Raw genomic sequence first — 12,839 nt, 5'->3', positions numbered from 1 at the left:
TTGCCAGCTTGGCCCAGCACCTGGCGCTGGGCACCGTGTGGGCCCACAGGTGCTGCCAGCACTTCGGGAGGTGGGTACCCCTTTGCAGCCCTGGGTACACGGCTCTCTGGGGCGTGCTCAGCTCCTGCTGTTTTCTGGTGCCTCAGGGTGGATCCAAGAGCCCATTGTCTGGGCACAGGGCAGGTCACGCTGCCTCTCCTCACGCCTCCCCAGCGCTGGCTGCCAAGTGCCACTCAGCGCAGAGAAAGGCGACACTCTCACGTCCAAGGCTCCCCTAGCAGTGGCTCTCCTCAGGGAGCGTGCTGCCCTCCTGACGTCCAGGCGAAGAGGACTGAACCGTCCGGTCCTGTCCTGTCCCCCTGGAGCGGTGCCTGCTGACACAGGCCGAGCGCAGTGTGGCCTCCCACAGTGTGGCCCTGCAGGGCAGTGTCCCCGGGGCGGGAACCCGCTGTGGATTGTTCTTCCTCCTCCCTCTGGTTCAATCTTTAACGCACATGATGGCCTAAACCAAATCGTGTTCAGTCAACTGTTTAACTTTCTAAATCTTAATCTCTGCAAGGTCTAAACGGGACAGGGTGTGCAAACAGGCAGTTGAGCGTTAAGTCCTGGGTCGCAAGCGGAAGCCCCTCGGCGCATGTTGCTTGTACGACAGTCTCCGTCGTCCCTCTGCTTGTCGAGGTTCGCGGCCACAGGAACCTCATCCCCCCGGGCCACCAAAATCCCACTTGGAAGGTAGATATGCCCCGTCGGCTGAGGGAAAGCTGGTGCTGGAGGAAGCCTGAGAGAGGTACGTTCCCGGGCTGGAGAAACAGGGAACCACATGGAGAACCACTGCCAACAGACCTTTCTCAAAACGTCACACACTGGCTTCATGAAACTCGTTTTTGTAACGGCCAGGGGTCCGGGTTGCGGCTCAGCGCTGTCACACGCCAGGTCCTGCGGGCTGGTCCCTCGCCTGCCTCCATCCTCCAGCCCTCTCTGCCCCAGGGACGTTCTTCTTGAGGATGGAGACCTGCCGTGGTTTTAACTCTGGCCCCATGTCAGTAAGCAGCCGGAGGGAGACGCCCGTCTCTACCAGCCTGAGCGCAGCCGGCATCCCAAATCCTGGCCTTCCCATCGGCCGGCCGGTCTGTGAGGATTCCCAGGACAGATGGTGTGAGTGGGAAGTTCATCTGCGTGAGGGACCTCACCAAATCCCTTTTGCAGCTGTGGCCTCCGCCCAGCAGGGGCAACCAGGAGTCTGTGGGCTGGCCGGCTCATAAACACATGGGTCACCTCACTCCTCCCTCCGGCCACTGGGACTGTGCAGCTCTCCAAACACTTGGTTCTCATCCTTCTGTTTGCCTTAAACAGTTTCCCTGGAAACAGCAGGGGTGCCGGGGCCTCAGGCAGCTCCCTGATGTGACCTTTGAACTGAGGGGTGTGGCTGATGCACCTCAAGGAGGGTCGGAGGGAAGCAGCAACACTCCCCTTTCTGAGGAAAGCAGGGAGAGGTGGGGGTGGCTACACTGGCGCAGAGAATGATTTGTGGCGGTTTTTCTCCTCTCCATTACTCAAGTTTGTTTCCTTCTGGATTTTAGTTATAACACGTTTATTCATCTTGAACTAATTCCTCCTTGTCACGTCCTTGGTTTCCACGCATCTGTCCACAAGCAATGCCGCACCCCCTGCCTTGTTCCGGTTTACAGATTTAAAATGCCAGCCCACAGACCAGAGATGCTGACGACAGAAAGCCCACGCATCCCGAGCTGAGCTGAGCCGAGCTTTGGTTCTCAGCCCGGCATGCGGGCAGCCCCGCCGGGCTGGAAGGACTGGCTAGTGGCTCTGCTCCGCTCTGTGGATGGAGCCAGCCCAGCCCCCTTGGGCCCAGAGCTCCTCTTCCATGGGGGCAGATGGGCGGCCTGGTGCTCTCTGAGGCCCTGGATCTGCAGGGACCCACAGTCCCGGCCCTGCCGGTAGAAGTAGGAGACGAAGCGGGAGGAAACGTGAGAGCAGCACCAGGCAGCCACTCGGCAAAGTTCTCTTTCAAAGTAGAAAAACTGCTCACAAGACTCAGGCTGGAGGAAGCCATTTGAAAATGCCTGTTCCTTACATTTCTCACTCCCTACCTGGACACGTGGAGCTGGTCACAAGTAGAAAGGAGGCAGGTACAAGGCTAAGGGGAAACTGCGCTCAGGAAATTTTCACACGTGGCAGCTGATTGTGCCAATCACTGGAAAACGTGCACTATCTATTCCCAAGTGTCACAGCACGTGAAATGGATGTCATGTGTACATAAGGCACCTGCTTCGGTCATCAGGGCAGAATGTGACGGCCTCTGCTGCATTTTAGTGCAGTGTTCCCAACAGGGGGTGACTGTGTGCCCCTGGAAACGTCTGGAAACACACTTAGGTGTCAGGACTGCTGTGGGGGAGGTAGTGGCATCTGGTGAGCACAGGCCGGAAATGCACAGACAGGCTCCCTGGCACAGAGTCATCCAGCCGAGTTCCAGTGGTGCCGAGGTTTGCAGACCTAGTCACAGTCTTGCAAAAGGCACAATGAACGAAAGGACCCTTCTGCTGTAAGCACACAAACTTTCTGGGGAAAACATTTAAAAATTTAAATATATAGTAGAGATCTTAAGAAAATACAAATGTATGGAAACAATGGAAGGAGAAAAATGAAGGAAAAGGAAAGAAATATTTACAAAGGAGAGAGCAAGACTCCCTACAAAGGAAATAGACTGCCACCGATTGTCCAGCACCTGTCAGGCACCCCCATACCAGGAGTGCTGCTATCTTGTCGGTTATGAGACATGTGTCACTAGAGGATGGAGGCGCTGTGATTCAAGAGGCCCAGGCACCACGTGGCGGTGCGCTGACATGCGGAGGGAGGGTCACTGCCCACCTGGAGGGTCACACCAGTTAAGTTGTCCTGTAAGAGAGAGTCTGAAATAAAGAAAGATGATCCAGGCAAACGAAGAAATAAATTGTGACTCTTTGCTGAAACAACTTCCAAAGCATGTTCTTCAGGAAGAAAACAGATGAATCCTCAAGGAGAGAGTGAACGCAAAGCAAGGCTGAGCAAGTTAGCTGTAAACGTGCGGTGACAATGCAACAGCAGTGATGGCACCAAGAGAGGAGATTAAACGAGAGGAAGCCAAAGTCAGTGATCACACAGGGCCCAGGAGGAGGGAGCAGAGTTACAGCCTGTGGTTCTTGCATCATGGGAGGAAAAAGGAAGTACCTGTTAGATTTAAACTTTCTAAAGACAGGTATGTATGTCAAAACATGCAGAATAGCCACCCAAATAAGAGAAAATATGTACCAGGGGTGCAAAAAATGTATAAAATGGACACTTTGGTCAGCGCTGCTCAAGCAGTAGTTCACCACAACCAGAAGTGTCTGGACTGATGGGAACCACTCTGAGCACCTCTTGTCATGGCAGACGTCAAACGTGACCTGCATTCATCTTTTGTTATCGGTATATATTGAGTATTGCAATTTTAATAGTTTTTTCCTTTCTTACAATGTGTATACATTTTTTTGGTTCCCTCTATATTATTCCATTAAGCAGAGGAAATAAAAGGAAATGAAGAAATTGCTATCAAAACAATATGGGAGGAAACAAAGAAAAAGCACAGTAATTAGCAAACCTAAAATAAGAGGTTGGAAACAAATTCAAGTGCACTTACTCATTGGATATGAATCTAATTGGCCATTGAAGGATGAGAGAGAGAGAGGACATTCTTAAAACAGCATCACACAAGGGTTCAAAGTAAACGCATGTAAAGAGATCCCTCAGGAAAATACAAAGCACAAAGAAAAGGAGTGTCCCAACATGACAGGGAGAACAGATTCTAAAGAAAGACGCATTATTAGGGACGTGAACCACAAGTGTGCGATGATAAAGAGCAGTATTCACCAGGAAAACAAGCACTTGTGGGGTACAGTCCTCACAGGTATGCAGCAGGAAGGAAGGGTGGCGTTCACTAAAGGGGAACCTGGCAAATCCAGTCTCAGCGAGACTTTCATCAGCCCCCGCCAGAGACCAACACTCACTGATCGGCACACATCATGCGAAACACTCACTCACTTTTCATGGACACCACTGAACCCTGCCAACAAGCACACATGGAGGGTCTCCCAAAACCAGCCCCGAGGAGGTGACAGGGAAGTGTGAACGAGAATCCTCAATATATGCCCTAGAGTCTTTGACTTCACAATAAGCTGGAAATGAATAACAAAAAGGCAAACCACAGACTCCCTTCTGTTTGGAAGTTTTAAAATGCCTTCTAAATAAATCACAAGTCAAGGAAGAAAGAACAATGGAAACTAAAAACAGTTACCCATTAGCACCCACAAAAACCCTGCATATGGAAGTCATAGGATTTAGCTAACATGGGACCAAGACTGAAAGCCTATTAGCTGAGCACACCACTTGGAGACACAGCACAGCCCCAACAAAAACAAAGAGAAGGGAACAGTAAAGTAAGAACAGAACGTAAGGAAATGGAACCTGAAGAAAAAATTGAGAGCACTGGTACAAATAAAACTGGCTCTTTGGGGAGCTTGATTATATTAATCCATCTCTGGCAACACGGATCCGACAAAAAACTAAAAAGAAAACACCAGTTTGTTTGGTAAAGTGCATAATGCTATACCTCTAGCAAGACTGACCAGAGATTAAAAACCAGGGTAAGCAGACACAAACAATAAACCAAATGAAAATAATGCAGCAATATGCACAGGAACCATGTTTCAAATCTTAAGAGGAAATCACAAACAATTTGTGTTACAAATTTAAACACTTAGGTGAAGTGGAAAATGTCCTAGTGTACATTTGCAATCCGACTCAGAAAGTAATAGGAAACATGATGAGACCCACAGGCGTTAATGAAAGTATATAAATGATCAAAACCCCACAAAACCGCTTTCATGTCCAGACGGCTCTATAGGTCAGGCCCACCAAACCCTCACCGAACACATGATTCCTGTGTTTTATAAGTTGTTTGTTGAAATCCAACAAGAGGAAACCTTCCCAGTGCATTCTATGGGCTGATGAACCTGTGGTATGAAAACCAGGTATGCACAGTACAAGCAAAGGATTTCAGAGGCCAGACTCATGTGGGAACACAGGCTACAATCCTAAACAGAGTCCTAGCACACGGATTCTAGCGGTGCACTATGAAAACGTATTGTATATCACCTGATGTCTGGACTCTGCAGGAAAACCCAGCGGGGTGGTGGTGGGAATGTGGGTGGGGTGCAGATGAGAAGAACGGTCATGAACTGACACATGCAAACACTGTGACAGGCATTTGGGAAGTCCCATTCTCTTCACTTTTTATATGTTTAACATTTTCTGCAATAAAATGATTTGGAAGTGTAAACAAAAACTTTATAGCCAATATTGTTCATTCAGTGAAAGCATGATTGGGCTAACACTGGACATTTCACTCATGCAATTCATCTTATTTAACAAAATTAAATGAGAAAAAAACAAATATCTCAAAAAGATTAAATTTTCACACCATTTGCAATATGTGTGTATGCACGTAAGAATAGAAGAACTTTTTCTTGCTCCTAAAAATAGTGCATTTACGAAAAGTTACACAAAAAGTTACACAAAAAGTGTGACCTACGAGAAGGACTTTAACATGGAACAAGACAGAATGTTCACTGACCTTTCCATGCTCTCTGCTCGCTGTTCACATGGGACTGGAGGTCCCAGCAAGTGCAGTGATCCTAGAACAACAAACCGAAAATTGATTAGAATTTGTAGTCAGTATTTATTAGGGAGAAACTCTTTTCTCTCTTAGACCCTTTCCTTCTCCGATTCACCCCCCCAAAACTTTTCCTTCCATGTAGAGGAGACCCATTAACTAACGTCTCTCTCTTATATCTCTGTGCAGGCCCACCCCCACCCACTCTGGGGAGGCTGAATGATGTAGGCAATTCACAAAAGAAACTCAGAAGGCCAATAAAAATATAAAAAGATGTTCAAGCTCAGTGGTAACCAGAGAAATGCAAATTAAAATCAGAATTAAACACCATTTTATATCCATCAGATTAGCAAACATCATAAAGTCTGATGATACCAAGTCTTGACCAGAAGTAAGAAGGAAAGTCGTACTCCCTGCTGAGTTTGCAGAGGGAATGAAGGTTGCTGGTCAGCTGACCTGAGATGGGAGGATGACCCTGGATTATTGAGGTGGGACAGGGGGCAGGAGAGAGAAAACCAGAGAGAAGGCAGTGTGATGACTCAGCCTGATGTTGATGGCTTTGTAGGTGGAGGAAGGGGCCACGAGCCAAGGAGTGTGGACTCCTGCAGATGCTGGAGAAAAGTCAGGGAACAGACTCTTCCCTGGAACCTCCAAAAGGAACCAGCCGTGCTGACACCTGGACTGAGCCCAGTGAGACCTATTTTGGACTATTTTTCCAACCTCCAAAACTGTTAAGATGAATCTTGTTGTTTTAAGACACAAAATGCATTGACATTTATTACAGCAGCAATAGGAAACCCATGCAACTGCTTTGGAGAGACATGGGGTCTATAAACAAACATTGTCGTTCATGTGGATGCGCAGACAGACAGATGTTTATGGCACACTGTTTGTGGTACATCCTGAACGCCCACCAACAGAGGAATGGGCTGACCGATTTGGGCCTGGTCAGCTTGGGAGCACCAGCCGTCGGGCTGCACATGGGGGCCTGGCTTCCATGTCCAGCGGCGGCAGGCAAGCCTCCTCCTCGTGCGTTTACAAGGCAGTGAGGGGGTGCAGACAGGGGGAGCGCTCCCTCGAGGGCTACTCAGTGTTCCCCATGGTGATTGTCACCCATCTTAATGTCACACTGGGTGAGAAACAAACTCCAAAAATTATGTCACTAATATAAAGACATGGAATGAAACTTTATAGAGATACATGTGAGATAAAGGTATAGAAACATGAGAAATAGACCTATCTCGACTTCAGGGCTGTGCCTACCTCTGGGGATGGAGGAAGGGATGGGGTGAGGGTGGGGCTTTTGCTGGAGTTGTTATATGTTCTCTTCCATTTAAATAAGGGGTTTCCAAACTTTTTTCAGAGTTTTTTACCAAGGGCCATATGCAGTAAAATACACAGCCAGGCCACTCACTCGAGGTGAAGTACGTATTGCCTCACCTGGTTTATTTAAGTAAATATATTTTTGGAATTTGCTGCGGGCCAATAAAAAATGGATTGCGGGCTGCAGTTGGCCCGTGGGCTGCAGTTTGGACACCCCTGGTTTAAAACTTAACAATGTGAAGGAAATACAGCAGCACGGTAACCTGCTTTATCCACTTGGTGAGCACATGAGGACTAATATACTCATATGAGTATGTTTGAAACACTTCAAAATTTAAAATGTTTTTAAATAAGAAAAAGGCAATGAACCAACAGAAACCAAGAGATATAGTGCACATTTTGGAGGCAGACTTTAGTGGTGCATGTTGCCCCTCCTGCCACCCCACTGGGTTTTATTTTAACAGTCTAGGAAGGCTCTGAGCTGCGTGCTGAAACCAAAATCCGGTCGGGAGGGCAGAGGCCGGGACTGGGTCCTGGTGGGAGCCTCGCCACCCAGGAGCTCCGCTTAGCAAGCTGGTCAAGCCCCAGGTCTCAGCTTCCTCCCCTTTCTCACACAGACATCCATTTGCTCTCTGACTCCAGGGCGGTGAAACCCACTGCAGTGGGGGTTCCAGAAGTGAATGAGGCTGAGCACGCCTCACCGATGTTTACCACGTGGCTATGAGCCATGACCTTGGACAAGACAGCTGGCTCTGAAGTCGGAAGGCCTTATGTTAACTTCAGACATCTCTGCAGACTCACGGGGGCCTAACCCTGGCCGTCCACCTACACATCGGCCTTTAGTTCCTTCAGTGCTCAGCTCTCAACTGGCAGACAGACATAAATCCTACCTTATCAGCTTCACAGACTGGTCATCAGTGTCAAAAGATTGTTGGGCAAAGGCTTTGTAAAAAGTGCTAAGTAAATATTAACTATCATCATACATACTTGTTAAAAATAAATAGTGGATAATAAATATCCGCCATTGCCTGTAAACCTCTAAACCTCAGTTAATTAATACCTCTCAATGCAAACAGTTGAGATCCTCTCATGCCAGGCCCCTGAGAATCCTTCAATAAACTATGTTTCCTCTAAATTATCTGTAAAAGTACAATCTTCATATTAAATATTAAATATTATCTCATGTTTCTCAGCCAATTGAAGGGCTGGTTAGGATTCCTGCAGCCTCTGTGTGATTTGTTTCAGAGGTACAAATACAGAGAAGTCAAACTTCTGTGTATTTTCCATCCGTTTTCCTAATCGTCTACGATCTTTTTGAGATGAACATAGATGAGCTCCCACTAATACTTTTACATACAAACTCTGTGGATCTGACTCAGGATCCTAAAACTTCCACTCTTATGAACAGTCTGAACTTAGGCAAATTAAAAAGATATTTGGCAGCAAATAAATATAAATAAAATGTAAATGAAATGTTACTCCAGGAACTATTATTCTCATGAGATGAATTTTGCAACTCACTTCGAGTGAGCTGAAATGCCTCCCCTGTCAATCACAGCATCACTGCAGAGCTGGACAAGATAAGTGTCAATTTATTGAGTGGGGAAGTCACATCGGCTGGTCAACCCAAACACAGATGCATTTGCAGTGCACCCTTGGTGAATTGAGTCCACAATCTGTCACCCAGAGAACGCACCACAGCAGGTATCATAGAGGGTTATCCTTGCCAAAGGTCCATCGTCATCAACATCTGAAACTATATTTTGATGATTTTACAATAGCTGGTTTCCACGTCAAACAGAAACCTGTCATTGAAAGAGATCCCTACAATGCCAATCCCCTCCATGGAGAATGGAGACCCAATGAAATAGTCTAAAGACAACAAGGAATGTTGGATATTGTGAAGGATGGTTAAATGCAATTCTCTTTCAGAACCATCAGGACCATCCAGATGCTATTTAACAATGGGGACAAGACATTTTTTCAGAGCAGGACTCAGCAGGCTAGGATGCTGTATTCCAGACAGACCTCAGGGAGCTGCTGTTAGAAGTGCTTTCTAGACCAAATGCACAGGGAGTGCACGGGGGGCCTCAAAAGCCTGCTGAGTGTCCATTTCCTAATGACCAGGTGGGACCAGGTCTATTTAAGCAAGGCCGGAAGTCTCCGCCTGGCAGCTGAGGACCAGCCTGAGTACTTGGTACTTAAACAAGCTAAGCAACTACTTTGTTCAGCACAGACAGCCTGTGGATTTCTCCTCACAGAAGGATCAGGAAGAGTCAGTCCTTCCTGGGTCACTGCTGCGCAGATGCTTCGTGGGCTCCACATAAATTCCACTGTACAGGCTCCTGCTCATCCAAATCCCAAGACCCGCCGTCTCCTTCTCTTCTTCATGGTGAGCGTCTCTGTCAGCATGTACAGCCATGATGAGAGTCATTGGCGGGAGCTGTGCTGTGTCAGGGACTGGTACCACTCCTGTCTCAAATCGTAAATGCAGCCCCAAGAGGTGAAGTGTGTCACAGGAACTGAAATATGAAATTGCAACATGTGTCCCAAAATGGGATGAGGACATGGAAATGGAGGAAAATGAAGTTAAAATACACTGAAGTTAATGGTTTGTTATTTTGTTCATTGTGGATTTGATTTTATCATTGGTGAGGAGACCATGGCTGAAACAAACATAAAAAATGGAAATATAATGGAATAAAAAAAATAGAATAAAACAAAAATGTAAATAAAAGTACGGATTAGAAAGTTCTTAATTCTGTAAAGATGTTCTTAAGAACAAGAATACATTCTTACTTCAATAAGAACGCTCATTTCTTACTGAGGAGAAATGAACGACTTTGGAAAAACTTCAGTTTCTTTGCACTCTATGTCGTTGCTGCTCTGGGGGCCTTCTGCAGGAGTGAGGGCTCCCCAAACCACACCACCTCCCCGGGTCGTCCCGTCGCACATGCGCACACCTCCTTCCACCTCTCACTTTGGCACTGCCACGCCGCCAGGCTGGATCCGGGCCTGGACTGGGCCTCCTCACTGGCCTCTTCTTAGCCCCATTTCAGCTGGATAGCGGGTCTCTCCAAACAAGTCTGACCCGGTTCCCCTGCTTCTGAGAGGCAGCAGACACTCGGACAATGCCAGACCATCTGCGAAATGGAGCTCTGACCACAGCTGGCTGGAGGCTGCCCGGGAAACCCATCCCTCACGCGCAACAAACATCCCAGGAAGATGACTGTTGTGTCAGATTTGCAGGAAGTCAGGCTGCTCTCTCCAGTGACAATCCCAGAAGTACCGTAACTTCTCTAACAATGGGCGCCAGCCAGCCAGGATCTGATCCATACCTGAGGGCTGCCCTCATTTCTGTCCTGCTTCCGACACAGAACGAGCTGGAGAATTCAAAATACTCCCCTCACCGAGCACCACTCGCAGTATACCAAAGCTTCTTTTACCTGCAGTCCTGGGCGCTATCTCTGAATTCACCCACTTCTTTCTCAACTCTTCCCACTCTCTGAAAGCTCCATGTGTGCAAAGGGGCTGCTGTAACCAAACACCACAGACCAGAGGCTTAAACAACAGACATTTATTTCTCATGGTTCTGGAGGACGGAAGTCAAGACATCAAGGTGCCGGCGGTGTTGGTTTCCTTCTGAGGACTCCTCTCCAGGCGTGGAGGTGGCTGCCACCTTGCCCTGCCATCACAGGACCTCTTCTTTAATCCCATTGTCCAGGGCCCCACCCTCAGGACTTCACCTCACCCTAATCAAGACCCTGCCTGGGGGGTAGGGCCTCAACATGAGGATTTGGGGGACACGAACCTTCAGAAAGAGAAACGTTTCGTTTTCTTAAATGATACTGTAGGATTTGTTAAAATACATTGTGGTATTTTCTCTGACATTATAACTAAACTTTTTCTAATTCTTATAAATTGAGTTAGAAATACTCATGTGTCTAATTTCTACCTTAGCTGGACTTTGATACTTGGAAAGAACTAGTTTACCCTTTACTTTTATAAGTTGCTAAATTATTTGTATTTCAATCATGCTGGAAGTTACAAATGATTTCTAAAGATCCAAAAAGTCAAATTGTCCCTTTTGTAAACTTGAGGATTGGGGAAATAGCTCATATGTCTTCAAACACACTTGAAGGATACCCTGCCCCCAAACCTATCATCTACTGAAGCCCCCTCGAGTTACAGGCCACATTCTGCCCAGGAGAGTTTCTTGCTTTATTTCCCTTTCACTATGAGTGGTTACAACCATATCTGTTCAGAGGAAAAATATGCTAAAAATGTAAAATACTCAAGCAAACAATTGTTATAATATGGAATGTCACAATTAATCCGTGTTTCTGCACATTATGCTGTGAATGAAAATTGCCAAGATAGTCATTGTGTCAAGGGAACCAAAAGGGAACCTTATGCACATCCCACTCTTGAGCTCTTGAACTTTTAAGTCAACCATGAAACCACAGCCAGAACTTTACTTCCTTCTCGCCATAGCAACCAGAACATCCTACCCCTCAGGAAAGCAACCAATCCTTTCATCAGCCAGTGTCCTTCGTTCACATATGAGTAGAGGACCTAACTGGGAACAGCACTGTACTTTCCCCTCCTTTGTCTGCATACTGGACCTAACTGATCCCTGGTGAACTAGCCAGAATCCTTCATTTGCATGGAGGATCTAAATGGAAACCACGCTTGCGGCTGCTACCTGAATCTGTGACTCCCAGATTGCAATCTCCTGCTCAAATGCCTGCTCTTGTTCTTTATTACAGCCTAAAGCTCTTTTTCAGGTTAACACTGCCTGGACCATGTGCCTTCCTTGCATATCCTTCTCTGTATTTATAGCATTAATAGTCTGCTTTGAAATTTAGCACTAGATTTTCAGACTGACTCAAATTAGCTTCTCATCACTGACATTCTGGATTTTAAGTCTGTATTTAAAGTATTTCCCCCAAAGAGCTGTGTCTCCCAGTGCCCGCACACCGCAGACCCCCAGCCCTTCCTGGTGGTGACTGGGTGGTCCTCACAGAAGTGGGTCAGACACCATGCTGACTCCTTACCCTACCGGAGGCCAGGCCTGGCCTGTGACCTGCAGAGCCACACAGGGCCTGAGTATACCTGGTCTGCTCCTTTCCTGCCCACAGCCTCCTCCGTGACCTTAACCAACCTGGCTGTCTTGGTCACTCAGCTCTGTGGCCTGTGGTGTCTGAGCTTGGCTGCTCTGTCCCTCAGCCGTTCCTCGTGTTCCTCAGGGACAGGAAACGGTCATGGTGAGCAGATTGGGACCCATTTTCAACTCAATTTACTCCTTATGCCAAATCCTAAGGTTTTATAAAAGAGGAAGTAAACTCAGGGAGGTCATGAAGATGCCAGCCTGAGGCCACGTAATTGCTCATAGCCCGGCAAGCTGGAACCCTGGGCTGTGTCCTCCTGCCCAATTACCAGGGAAGCAACGGCATCTGGCCGTAGGCAAATGGGAGGACCTAACATCTAGGTTTATGCTTATTCACTCCAAACGTGCTGGAGAATAAGTGCAAGAGTCGAGAGCACTGGCAGGGAAGTAGCCGCGGCCTTTGGCAAGTTGAAGTGTGTGTCTGGGCCTCCACAGTTGAGAAAGGGTGGGGGGAGCGAGAGAACGAGTGAGGAAAGGAGGGAGGCAGGTAGCCTGATCAATGACTGATTGGAAGTCAGCTCACTGAGGACACACTCTATCCCTGATGCCCCCGCTCCATTTTGTATGCGTTAGTTTGCTTGGTTAGTGGGCACAGTGGTTTGCACAGACAGGCTCCAGGTGGGGGCTGCATTCCCATCTCGC

This window comes from Rhinolophus hipposideros, assembly GCF_964194185.1.
Source record: "Rhinolophus hipposideros genome assembly, chromosome: 3".
NCBI lineage: Eukaryota > Metazoa > Chordata > Mammalia > Chiroptera > Rhinolophidae > Rhinolophus > Rhinolophus hipposideros.
The sequence above is the reverse complement of the archived record's forward strand: the minus strand, read 5'-3'. Positions refer to the sequence as shown.